Genomic DNA, 12131 nt, shown 5'->3' with positions numbered 1-12131 from the left:
GGAATACGCCTGAAACGCTAGAATGATGCAACTCACCATTGTGAACAACCATAGACTTGGACCGTCGGACTATCTGCCTGGCGAAAAGTTCGTCTTCTGGTAATTCGCCCCGGTTCAGATACGCCAAATATGGAACCGTCCAATCCGGAGTGGCATGCAAAACGGCTACCAACTGGGCCTCCGGATCAGGAACAGCTAAATCCTCCTCTGTAGGCAACTTTACAGATGGGTTATGCAAGATATCTAGAAAGGTATTAGGTGGTACCGGCTTACGCTGAGATCCCAGCCGGCTTAGAGCATCTGCTGCTTCATTCTTGCGCCGGTCGATGTGCTCCACCTGATAACCCTTAAAGTGACCTGCCACAATATCCACCTCGCGCCTATAAGCCGCCATGAGCGGGTCCTTAGAATCCCAAGTACCAGAAACTTGCTGAGCCACCAGATCAGAATCTCCAAAGCATCGAACCCGGCTTAAGTTCATTTCCTTAGCTACACAAAGGCCGTGGAGCAAGGCCTCGTACTCCGCTGCATTGTTAGTACAAGGAAACATTAAGCGGAGAACATAACAAATCTTATCTCCTCGAGGGGAAGTGAGGACAACTCCAGCCCCCGAGCCTTCCAGCTGCCTGGATCCATCAAAGTGAATGATCCAGTATGTATTATCCAGTTTGTCTTCTGGTGCCTGTAACTCGGTCCAGTCATTGATGAAGTCCACAAGCGCCTGATATTTGATGGCTGTTCGGGGTGTATACTTCAAACCATGGGGACCAAGCTCGATCGCCCACTTTGCAACCCGGCCAGTTGCCTCTCTATTCTGGATTATATCGCCCAAGGGAGCAAAACTAACCACTGTAATAGGATGGCCTTGAAAATATTGCTTGAGTTTCCTACTTGCCATAAAAACTCCATACACTAGCTTCTGCCAATGCGGATATCTTTGCTTTGATTCGATCAGTACTTCACTGATATAATAAACTGGTCGTTGAACCGGATATTCTTTTCCGTCCTCCTTACGCTCAACCACAATCGCCACACTGACTGCTCTGGCATTGGCAGCCACGTACAACAATAGAGGTTCATTATCAACTGGAGCAGCGAGGACTGGCGGTTCAGCTAGCTGCCGCTTCAATTCCTCGAATGCCACATTGGCGGCGTCACTCCAGATGAATTTATCTGTTCTCTTCAACATCTGATACAGGGGAATCGCCTTCTCTCCCAAACGGCTGATAAATCGGCTGAGGGCTGCAATCCGGCCCGCCAGACGCTGAACATCATTGATACACGCTAGTTTAGCCAAGGATGTGATTGCTTTGATCTTTTCCGGATTTGCCTCAATACCTCTATTAGACACAAGAAAACCCAAGAGTTTGCCTGCTGGAACACCAAAAACGCATTTGTCCGGGTTGATCATCATTTTATAAACCCGAAGATTGTCGAACGTTTCCTTGAGATCATTTATCAGGGTTTCCTGCTTCCTAGACTTCACCACAATATCATCCTCATAAGCATGAACATTACGCCCGATCTTCTTGTGAAGACAATTTTGCACACAACGCTGGTAGGTTGCTTGGGCACTCTTGAGCCCAAAGGGCATAGAAACATAGCAGAAGGCTCCAAAGGGGGTGATGAAGGCTATCTTCTCCTGGTCCTTAACTGCCATTTTAATCTGATGATAACCTGAATAAGAATCCAGGAAACACAGGCGCTCACAACCCGCAGTTGCATCAATGATCTGATCAATACGCGGGAGAGCAAAAGGATCTGCCAGGCAAGCTTTATTCAAATCAGTGTAGTCCACACACATACGCCAAGTGCCATTTTTCTTAAGAACAAGCACCGGATTAGCCAACCATTCGGGATGAAACACTTCGACAATAAACCCAGCTGCCAGTAGCTGGGCTACCTCTTCGCCGATGGCCTTGCGTCTTTCTTTGTTAAAACGGCGAAGGTACTGCTTGACCGGTTTAAACTTAGGATCAATATTTAGAGTGTGCTCAGCGAGTTCCCTCAGTACACCTGGCATATCAGAAGGTTTCCATGCAAATATGTCCCGGTTCTCACGGATGAACTTGATGAGCGCGCTTTCCTATTTCGGATCCAGATTTGCACTGATACTAAACTGCTTGGATGAATTGCCAGGGACGAAGTCAACGAGTTTAGTCTCATTAGCCAGTTTGAACGCCAGGGCCGGGTCATGCTCAGTCGTAGGTTTCTTCAAAGGGGTCATGTCCGCCAGATCAACATTGTCTTTATAGAATTTCAGCTCCTCTGTTGCACAAACCGATTCAGCATAGGCCGCTTCACCTTCCTCGCAATCCAAGGCAATCTTTCGACTCCCATGTACTGTGATCTTCCCCTTATAACCCGGCATTTTGAGATGTAGATAAACATAACAGGGTCTCGCCATGAATTTCGCGTAAGCCGGCCGTCCAAATAGCGCGTGATATGGACTCTGGATTTTCACCACCTCAAAGGTCAAAGTCTCAGACCTGGAATCAAGCTCATCTCCAAACACAACTTCCAAAGCAATCTTTCCCACAGGGTAGGCCGATTTACCTGGTACTACACCATGAAAAATAGTGTTTGACGGTTTAAGATTCTTATCTGTCAACCCCATGCGACGGAAAGTCTCATAGTACAGGATGTTGATACTGCTCCCTCCATCCATCAGAACCTTGGTAAACTTATAGCCCCCACCTGAGGGGCTACCACCAAAGCTAGTTGACCCGAATTGTCAACCCGGGGCGGGTGATCCTCTCTGCTCCATACAATGGGTTGCTCCGACCATCGTAGATAATGTGGTACGGCCGGTTCAACAGTATTGACTGCCCTCTTGTGAAGTTTCTGATCCCGCTTGCACAGGCTAGTAGTGAACACATGATACTGTCCGCTGTTCAACTGTTTGGGGTGACTATGGTAACCTGACTGTTGCTGATTCCCTTGGTTATTCTGCTGGTTATTACCATGGTTGTTCTGATGGCCCTGGTTGTTCTGAAATCCAGAGCTTGAACCGCCGCCACCATGGAAACCTGGGCCTGAACCGCCCGGTGGATCCTGATCATACCGGTATAAATCAAAATTTTTGAACTCCCTCATTATGTGACAATCCTTCCAAAGATGTGTGGAAGGGGCCTCCTTGGTTCCATGCTTCGGGCAGGGCTGGTTTAACAAACGCTCCAGATTCATCCCTCCACCGCGCTGGGGCGGTTTACCTTTGCGACGCTGCATATTTGTGTTAGCCACCAAATCTGAATTATCCGCTTTACGCTTACTGTTATTCCCATGGCCCCCTTGGTTGTGGTGCTGCCCTTTTGCACCGCCGTTCTTCTTTCCCTTCTCCGGTTTGTCCTCCTCTGAATCCGAATCCTTGGTATTATCTGAATCGGCATACTTAACTAAAGCGGCCATGAGTGTTGACATGTCGTTGCAATGACGTTTGAGCCTTCCCAACTTCTGTTTCAACGGCTTCAAACGGCAATTGTCCTCTAACGTTAATACTGCGGTGTCTGCATTAATACGATCTGATGAATGCAAAATCTTCGAGACCCGTTTAACCCAATGGGTCGTGGACTCCCCTTCCTCTTGGACACAAGCGGCCAGATCTACAATTGACATCGGCTGCTTGCACGTATCCTTGAAGTTCTGGATAAACCGGCGCTTTAATTCGGCCCATGAATCGATAGAGTTGGTTGTCAAGCTCTTCAACCAAGTGCCAGCTGTTCCTTCCAGCATCATGGTGAAATATTTAGCACATACCGCCTCATCCACATCTAACATCTCCATTGCCATCTCATAGCTCTCCACCCATGCCTCTGGCTGCAAATCGGCGGTGTAATTTGGTACCTTACGAGGTCCCTTGAAATCCTTGGGCAATCGCACATTACGCAATGCGGGAGTTAAACATGGTACCCCTAGGGAACTGAACATTACCCCTGGCTCCACGGAGGCAGTGGGGTGAACCGGAGTATGTTGTTGTGCTTCGTGTCGAGCTGTCAACTCGGCCTCCCGTCGTGCGCGGCCGTGATCCACAACATCTTGCGCATTAGCACCTCCCCCGGCCAGGTTGTTCCCCCATGGCGAATCTCGGTGGCGCACTACTGGACACGGCCGGTTCGTCTTCCACGTGTCTGCTGTAACTCCGGCTTGGACGGGGAGTGGAATGAATCCTCTCACGGCTGTGTGAATACGCTTGCTGTTGATTCAGTGCTATCTGAAGGAGATCCCTGACCCGACGCGCTTCCACTGCAACTGGTGATTCGCCGTCGGTTGGGAGAGCCGTCAGGCGCGAAGCGGCGGCCACAATATTATCCAACGGGTTGGAATAATGACCGGGCGGCGTTGATGATACAACGTTGTTCTGGCGAGGGAGGTTTGTTGCGCGTGGCTGAACCGGTGCTCCTGCTTCCGGTGCCCCCGCCCAGTTTGGCGCGGGTTGGTTACCAGCTCCTGCACCTGGCGTGTTGAAAAGATTCCGTGGCTCATAAACCGACATGAGACGTGATCGGTACCTTCTTCTCATGACCTCTTCTGAAGCATTCCGATCCAGTCTAATCCGATAAGCCTGTGCTTCCAACTCGGCCCGCTCTGTGGCCATCCTGGCATTCTCTACTGCCAGGTCCGCTTTAGCCTGGGCTATCTGATCTTTCACCTTTAGAATCTCCGCATCGTGCTGATCCCTGGCTGTTGCGTCTACCTCCGCGGACATCAATGCCGCTAGAGCGTCAAACAAATCAGACAAGACTTGGGCCGGAGGCGGTGTCGAGCTTCCTTCCCCTGCTGGTGTGGCCATCGTTGAACCGGAGAGCACTGCTGCGGCGGTAGATGAATGAGGCGCTGGTCGTGTGCCGGCCATGAAGACGGCGGCCCGGTTTGGCAGACCGGGGGAATCCGGAATACCGTTGCCCTCGGATCCTCCCTCAATCCGGCCGTCCTGCAACTGGTAAAGCGATTCGGTTTCTCCAGAAGACTCGTCACCGCTGCGGACTATGGTTTCTCTGTCGGAGACCGGTTCCTCCTCGTACCCCGAACCATGGACGACACCTACGAAAACATGCCTTGCCTCAGGCTAAATCGGTGAAGAACTTGCACACCGAGCCGTTTCGATGATGTCAGTGCAGGTGCCCGGCTCGGGGGCCGGTTCACCGATCTTGCCGATGAAGACGTGAATCCCACCAAAGGGGACCCGGTACCCGTATTCGATTGAATCGGCCTCGGGACCCCATCTTGCGTTGTTGATGTAGAGCTTTCCACGGTGACTTCTCGTCATCCGGCCCACCGCGTATCCCTTGAGTCCATCGAAGCTCCCCTTCAAGAACTCCAAACCACCGTGCGATAGCCCCACGATGGGCGCCAACTGTCGTGGAATTATCGCGGCAGATGTCCTCATGAAAGGACCTAGTCGTGGAGCCATCGCTACGGGTTAGCTTGAAGGGGTTAAACCGGACAAGGGATCACGGGAGTTTTATACTAGTTCGGCCCCTTCGATGAAGGTAAAAGCCTACGTCTAGTTGTGATTGGTATTGCTGGGGTTTCGAAGGCCAGGGAGCGAATCCGCTTTGTCTGGCTCTCGAGTTGTTGTTTTTCTGTCCCTAAACCGCCGTCGGGTCACCCCTTTATATACTCAGGAGGACCCCGGCCGGTCTACAGAGTCCCAAGGCTGGCTCATACAAGTGTCCGCCTCGGTCTCTTCTTTCTTATCTTACAATGCAAGTTTATACAATCATGGCGGTTTACTATCATGGGCCCTAAATCGCCTGCGGGCTCCGGGCCTCTAAGCCTCATCCGTAAAGCGCCATCTTCTGGGTTTCCTTGGGCTTCAGTATAGGTGAAGGTGAACCGGCCCCTCCTGGGCGGTTTACCCTTAGTAGTTATATCCTCAACACATACATACATCCAACTTTGTATCGTAAGAGCCACCTGAATTGCATGAGCCATGAGGCACATCCATCTTATGCCAATGCCCAACAAATTCATGAAACCAAAACATGGTCGTCGATGCTGCTCTCCACCTCCAGATCCTTACTGAAACAAGATAAAACTGCATTATAACATAAAAATCATGATAATAATATACATTATAGAGACCAAGTGCATGCACAGAAGCTAAATCATTTTTATTTATGGTAGGTCAAATGATCATTTTTTGAAATAAAACATGGCAGGTAACAATTATGGTTATCTTAATAAGCTACAAAGGTAAGAGAGTAACTTTCTGAATGATGGAAACTCACATGTGCAATGTAAAAAAATATGAAACTTGCTCGAAAGGAATAAGATTCTAACACGTCTAATAAGAGGGTAACAATTATGATCTTCCACTTGCTCGAAAGGAAAATGGATCGGAGGGTAACAATTATGATCTTGCCACTTGCTCGAAAGGAATAAAATTATAACATGTCTAAGAAGTACTCCCTCCATCCGGAACTACTTGTCAGAGAAATGGATAAAAATGGATGTATCTAAAACTAAAATACATCTAGATACATCCATTTCTTCGAAAAGTATTTACAGACGGAGGGAGTACATATTTCATTCAGAAGACAATATGTGAGGTATCTCAACATCCATTTTAAGCCCATTTGTTGGCATGAAGAGCATGATACTTATTAATGCCCAAGGTCATAAAGGCTGAGGTTTTACAGTTGCACATTAACAAAAATGATAGACCAAGATATACATATATGTAATGAAAACACATATATCGATCCTGATGAATATCTATTTAAGATTCGGCCAATTAATCTTAACTAACCAAAAAACCACATACAAAGATGAAGGATTGCCTAAAAGTTGACGAATAATTAGGTTATGACTTTCACCAAAGGCATAGTAGGAAGAGAACCATGAATCATATATATCTTGAGATTAATAGTTTCATCCATAAATAAACTCCAATATATTGTTATTGCTGGTATCTTGTACTTACAGAAAGAAAAACTGGAAAGTACACTATGATCTTGAAGGTAAAAAATATAAGCAATCATTTCTCTACTTCTAACTGCAATGCCCTATAAAATTAGTTAATATGTATTAACAACAATAAATAATCTAGATTTTCGGATGCATCCTTTCATTACAATTGATTGATTAAAAAGATTTGGCAAACACATGTTGGTAATCTCTTTTGTGAAGTTTTGTGCAAGTATGAAGCCAACCAAATCAGTACACCAAACGAACCACAACTAAATTTACTCATGTATCCATGTGAGAATAGGTGGAGAGAGCAAGTGGTTGCCATTTCCAACAACACAAATAGAGAATAAGAGGAGGAAGCTTTTATGGAAATATCGTACTTCTTAACGTCTCTACAATGTTACCAATTTTTGGCATACTGTTTGTCTTAATCTATAAAATATATCCTCTATGCCTCCTTAATCATGCCATTCATGAAAAATAAAATGATGCTTAAAATGCAATAAAGTTCTCCTGGATAAATTGGATCACTTGAGGAAAAGGTTGTGATTGGAAGAGGAGTAGCTCGAGGACGCAGAAACCGTACAGTCAGAAACAACACTCTTCGTCGCTAGAGTCAGATTAGGTGTGGTTCCGGAGGCCATGTAGGAAGGCCCTTGCTCCTACCTCGTGGCTAGGTTACGGAGACGGAGCCTGCAGCACCCTAAGCTCCATCTTTATCCACACATGCGTGTGGCAGCATAGAAACTTATGAGATGACAGATTTAGCATCAATTGACATCTATTACCTCTGCACATGTGTTTGAATAAAATACGATTTTAATAATACCAAATAAATGAATGAAAGCATGTTAGAGTTGTGACATACCTGAAGCGGATCATATCATGTTTTTGTTCCATGTTTTTCTTCTTTCCAGAAGATTCAAACATTTTCAAGGACAAATCCTACAACCAGGGTAAAAAATATTTCAATAAAGAACTACCTTTTTTCTTCTCAGTGACAAATAACCTCTCTGGCCTGCTAGACACTAAAACTACCTCCGCTGTAATTTACACGTGTTGGAACCTTTGGAAGGAAAGCAACCGAAGAGGTTTTGAATCCTCCAATATGAATGAAGACATCATTGTCCACCTCATCAAGCAGGACATTCTACAACCTAATGTCACTATGCATTGGATCTCAGATTGTGAGTATGAACCTCCACCAGAGCCAGATTAAGACCGCTTCTTTTCTTTATTTTTTGGGCTGTAGCAATTGCTTATTTCTTACAACATTGATTTGTAACATACTGCTTGCTGCTATTTTCTCCCTCTTAATATATCGGCGGAAAAATGTCATTTCCTCACAAAAAAACAACCAAATAACTTCGCCTTGTACTCTGAAGAATAGAATGGTTAGCAAGTCAACTGTTCAGTAAAGGTGGTTGTGCAATGTGGGATCACTCCACTGGATATATTGGACTGTACTAGAACTGAAGACCAAGATACCTAATCATTTTTTCTTTAAACATTTACATGAAAGATAACTTCAATTTTCTGCAGCTTGGGCATGGTTTCTCATAGGGGTGATTTGGTGGGATGGAGAGGGCGGGGGGAGGAGCCATGGGAGAGGACAACGATGGGTGCGCCGGTGTGGGAGTGCCTCATACATGGAGAAGATGGGGTGCGAGGGTAAGGGAGATTACCTGGGTCATCGTCTGCCCTCCCGCATCATGCTCCTCTTGGACTCGATGAAGGAGAGACAAGATGGCAAGGGCACACACCCACCGCTCCAATATTTTGGCTGCACCATGTTTCTGTTCGACGTCGCCGTAGGCGGGAGACGGGCGGCGGTGCTGCAGTTCGAGGTCGCCGTAGGAAGGAGGGCAGTGTCGGCGGCGCTCCAACCCCTCCAATCTTTTGTCTGCACTGTGTTGTCGTTCGAGGTCGCCATTCACGGGAGGAGGGTCCGGCGGCGGAGATTCCTCTATGGAGAGACACGAGATCGAGAGCGAGCGATTTTGGGGAATGGGAGTCGGAGGTGGGATGCGCGTACGTGGACTATTTCCTTTTCTTTTTTGGCTTTTATTCGTGCGTTCGTTCGGGGAAAGGAGGGAGGAGGTCCCTTTTTTGGGAGATGATTATGCATGTGAGTACAAGGGTGTGGGATGTTGAACCATCACGACGATTTGGTCTTGCTTTAATGGTAGAGATTTGGTCTTTCGAAATTAATTAAAAATTCATCATGATTTATTTCATTCCATATAAAAGTACCAATACCATTAAAATAGATCTTATTGGCAGATAAAATCGGTTTAAATAGATCGTGGCTGAAATCCGGTTTAAATGTGTTGGTGGGATAAAAACGGTGCAAAAAAATTAACCGGAGTGAGGCGAGACTACCAACTCAGACATTAGGAGTAGAGATAAATATGGCGTACAAACCATCTAATGATTGCATATGGCAGTGTGCCCATTTGTGCAAAGATCTAGCATAGTAAAGCTATTAAAAAACAGACGAATCATGAAAATATTATGCTAGTTGTCTTACAATCATGCAAGATGACAATGTCGACCCGTGAGCGTTGTTGCACGATGCGGTGGGCCAGCTCCTCCTCGTCGAGCACGTTTGCCTCATTGACGAACATGTACCAGTCGTCCTCATCGCTGGGTTCGTGCATCTCCGCCATGCCGATGCTCAACATTGGGACGGAGAGGGGGAGAGGAATGGACGAGGTGTGGAGGGAAAGCGCCGGGAAGTGAAGTGAGAGCTAGGGTTTTCTCCAAATTGGGTTTTTAGTGGGAATGAAGTAAGGTTCGTGTAGGCCATAATGGGCCGGATCTGACATGACAGACGCTCCTCCTGGTACTCGCCACGATATATGTTAGCCTTGAGGGGTGTCTATTAACTCAAACGTCCATGGTCGATTTTGAGAGTCTTGTTGGGTCACGTTTTCGTGACATAGGGTTTGAGGTGCCAGACAATAGATGGTTTTATGGACCAAAGTCCAACCGGGACGTCTTTTGATGTGTTTGATTTTCCTCGTCATAAAATATTCGACTGAGATTCGTGGAGTGCCTGCATGATAGATACTCTGAGTTCAGTATCAATAACTGAGGAATGACAATGATAAGCAATCTAGGGTCCATTTCTCACAAAAGTAGAAACCGGGAAGTTCAAACTGCTTACTACAACCTTCAAAAAAAAACTGCCTACTCCGTTTCTTCCCGAATCGGCATGAACACAACACAACTATACAACTTTATAGTACTGCGTGCTGACTTAGTCAAACAAATAGCTCCATAACGGCGTCGGTGTCACGACGCCGGTCTGCTCGGCGTCTTCCTGCCTCGCTTTGTCGTCCGGCGGCGCCATGAGCATCCCTGCGCCAAGCTCTCGTAGTACGACCCAGCGTCCATGCCGCCAAACCACTGCTCCTCGTCGACCTCCAGCAAGTCGCGGGACGACATGTAAAAAAGAGTGTTGCTCGGGCTGGTGGCCGCCTCCACCGTTGGACACGCGACTGGAAGAATAATCTGCTGCTGCTGCTGCCGCTGCTGGAACGCGACGACGGCGACGAATCTAGTAGATTAGATCTTGGGTGAATTCGTTATCTCGTAAGAAAAAAATTGTTTTTCATGCAACGAATCCCTACAGATACAATAATTGTGTTTGTAACTTAATAACAATAAGTATGGCATAGAAACCATGGACCATCTAATAAATGCCTATGGCAGTGTACCCGTGTGTGCAATGATCTAGCATAGTAAAACTATTAAAAATAGACGAACCATGGAAATATCATCCTAGCTGTCTTACCATGGAAATAGACGATCATGCAAGGTGACAATGTCGACCGTGAGCGTTGTTGCACGATGCGGAGGGCCAGCTCCTCCTCGTCGACCACGTCTGCCTCAAGGACGAACACACACCAGTCATCGGTTCCCGCATCTCTGCCATGTCGGCGTTCAACATTGGGATGGAGAGGGGGAGAGGAACAGACGAAGAGTGGAGGGGAAGCGCCAGAGAGTGAATTTTTTTTAGGTTTGCTCCATATGGGGTTCTTAGTGGGAATGAAGTGAGGTCTATATGGGTCATGCTAGGCCGGATGTGATATTACGGATGTGCCCGGGTGCGTCCGGTCCTCCTGGTACCCGTCCCAGATATGTGTTGGCCTTGAGGGGTGCCTATTAGCCCGAACTTCCACGGTCGATTTTGGAAGCTCGATTGGGTTACGTTTTGACAGACATATAGGTGGGTTTGATGTGTTTGATATTTTTTTTTCAGGGTGATGTGTTTGATTTTCTTCGTCATAAAATATTTGAGTGAGATTCGTGGAGTGTCTACCAATAATTGAGGAATGACAATGATAAGCAATCTAGGGTCCATTTCTCACAAAAGTAGAAACCGGAAATTTCAAACTGCCTACTACAACCTTAAAAAAAAAACACTGCCCGTACATCTGAGCACCTTCAACGCGCCATCTCGGCCGTGTTGAAGGTGCCGAGCCAGAGCCTGGAGCCCTTGATCCCGGGCACGCGCACCTCGCGCACCCACTGCCCGATCCGGCCACGGCGCCGCACGCCCCGGTACAGCGGGTGGCGCGTCTCGTGGAACTTGGTCCGCCCCGCCGGCCGCTTCGGCTGCTCCGACGACACCGTCCTGTGACCCTGCTCATGCTGGCCGGACTTGGAGGCAGCGTCGGCGACGTCCATCTGAGTCGAGAGCTAGTGGAGATGGTTGAGCACGTTGAGCGATGGTGTTTTTACTGAGAGAATGGGAGTGCGGCGGGGCAAGCATATATAGGCGAGAGCGCGGCGGCTACCCGGCGCGTCACTCGGGTGGAAATGCACTCACGCTGACACACGCGAGCGAGCAGTCAGCACTGGCCACTTCTTTTTCTATTTTTAGCAAACGTCCTTTCTTTTATTTTATCTTTTAGGGACCTCTCATTTCTATTTTTAGCAAACGTCCTCCCCCAGGCAAAGGTCGTTTTCTGAAGGACAGTCAGCACTGGCCACTGAAATATCTCACTCATTCTTGCCGTGTTGTCACCATGGTCGCCACAAGAAGAGGATGAAATATCCTGGCATCAACCACACTTGGCCATAGGATTTTTTGAAGGAGGCCCAGAGAGCCACCTGCTTCCTCACACTCAGCGGCGTCCACTGGGTGAGCGATGGATGATCTTGACGTAGATAGGCAGCTTTACTTGGACCATATATTATATCGTGCAATC

General features: G+C 47.4%; 1 pseudogene; it reads right to left on the bottom strand.

Annotated features, from left to right (window-relative positions):
* Nucleotides 1–10022: 10022 nt before the first annotated feature.
* Nucleotides 10023–11703, bottom strand: LOC125507255 (annotated as a pseudogene).
* Nucleotides 11704–12131: the final 428 nt, after the last annotated feature.

Source organism: Triticum urartu, chromosome 5 (genome assembly GCF_003073215.2).
Source record: "Triticum urartu cultivar G1812 chromosome 5, Tu2.1, whole genome shotgun sequence".
NCBI lineage: Eukaryota > Viridiplantae > Streptophyta > Magnoliopsida > Poales > Poaceae > Triticum > Triticum urartu.
The sequence above is the reverse complement of the archived record's forward strand: the minus strand, read 5'-3'. Positions and strand labels throughout refer to the sequence as shown.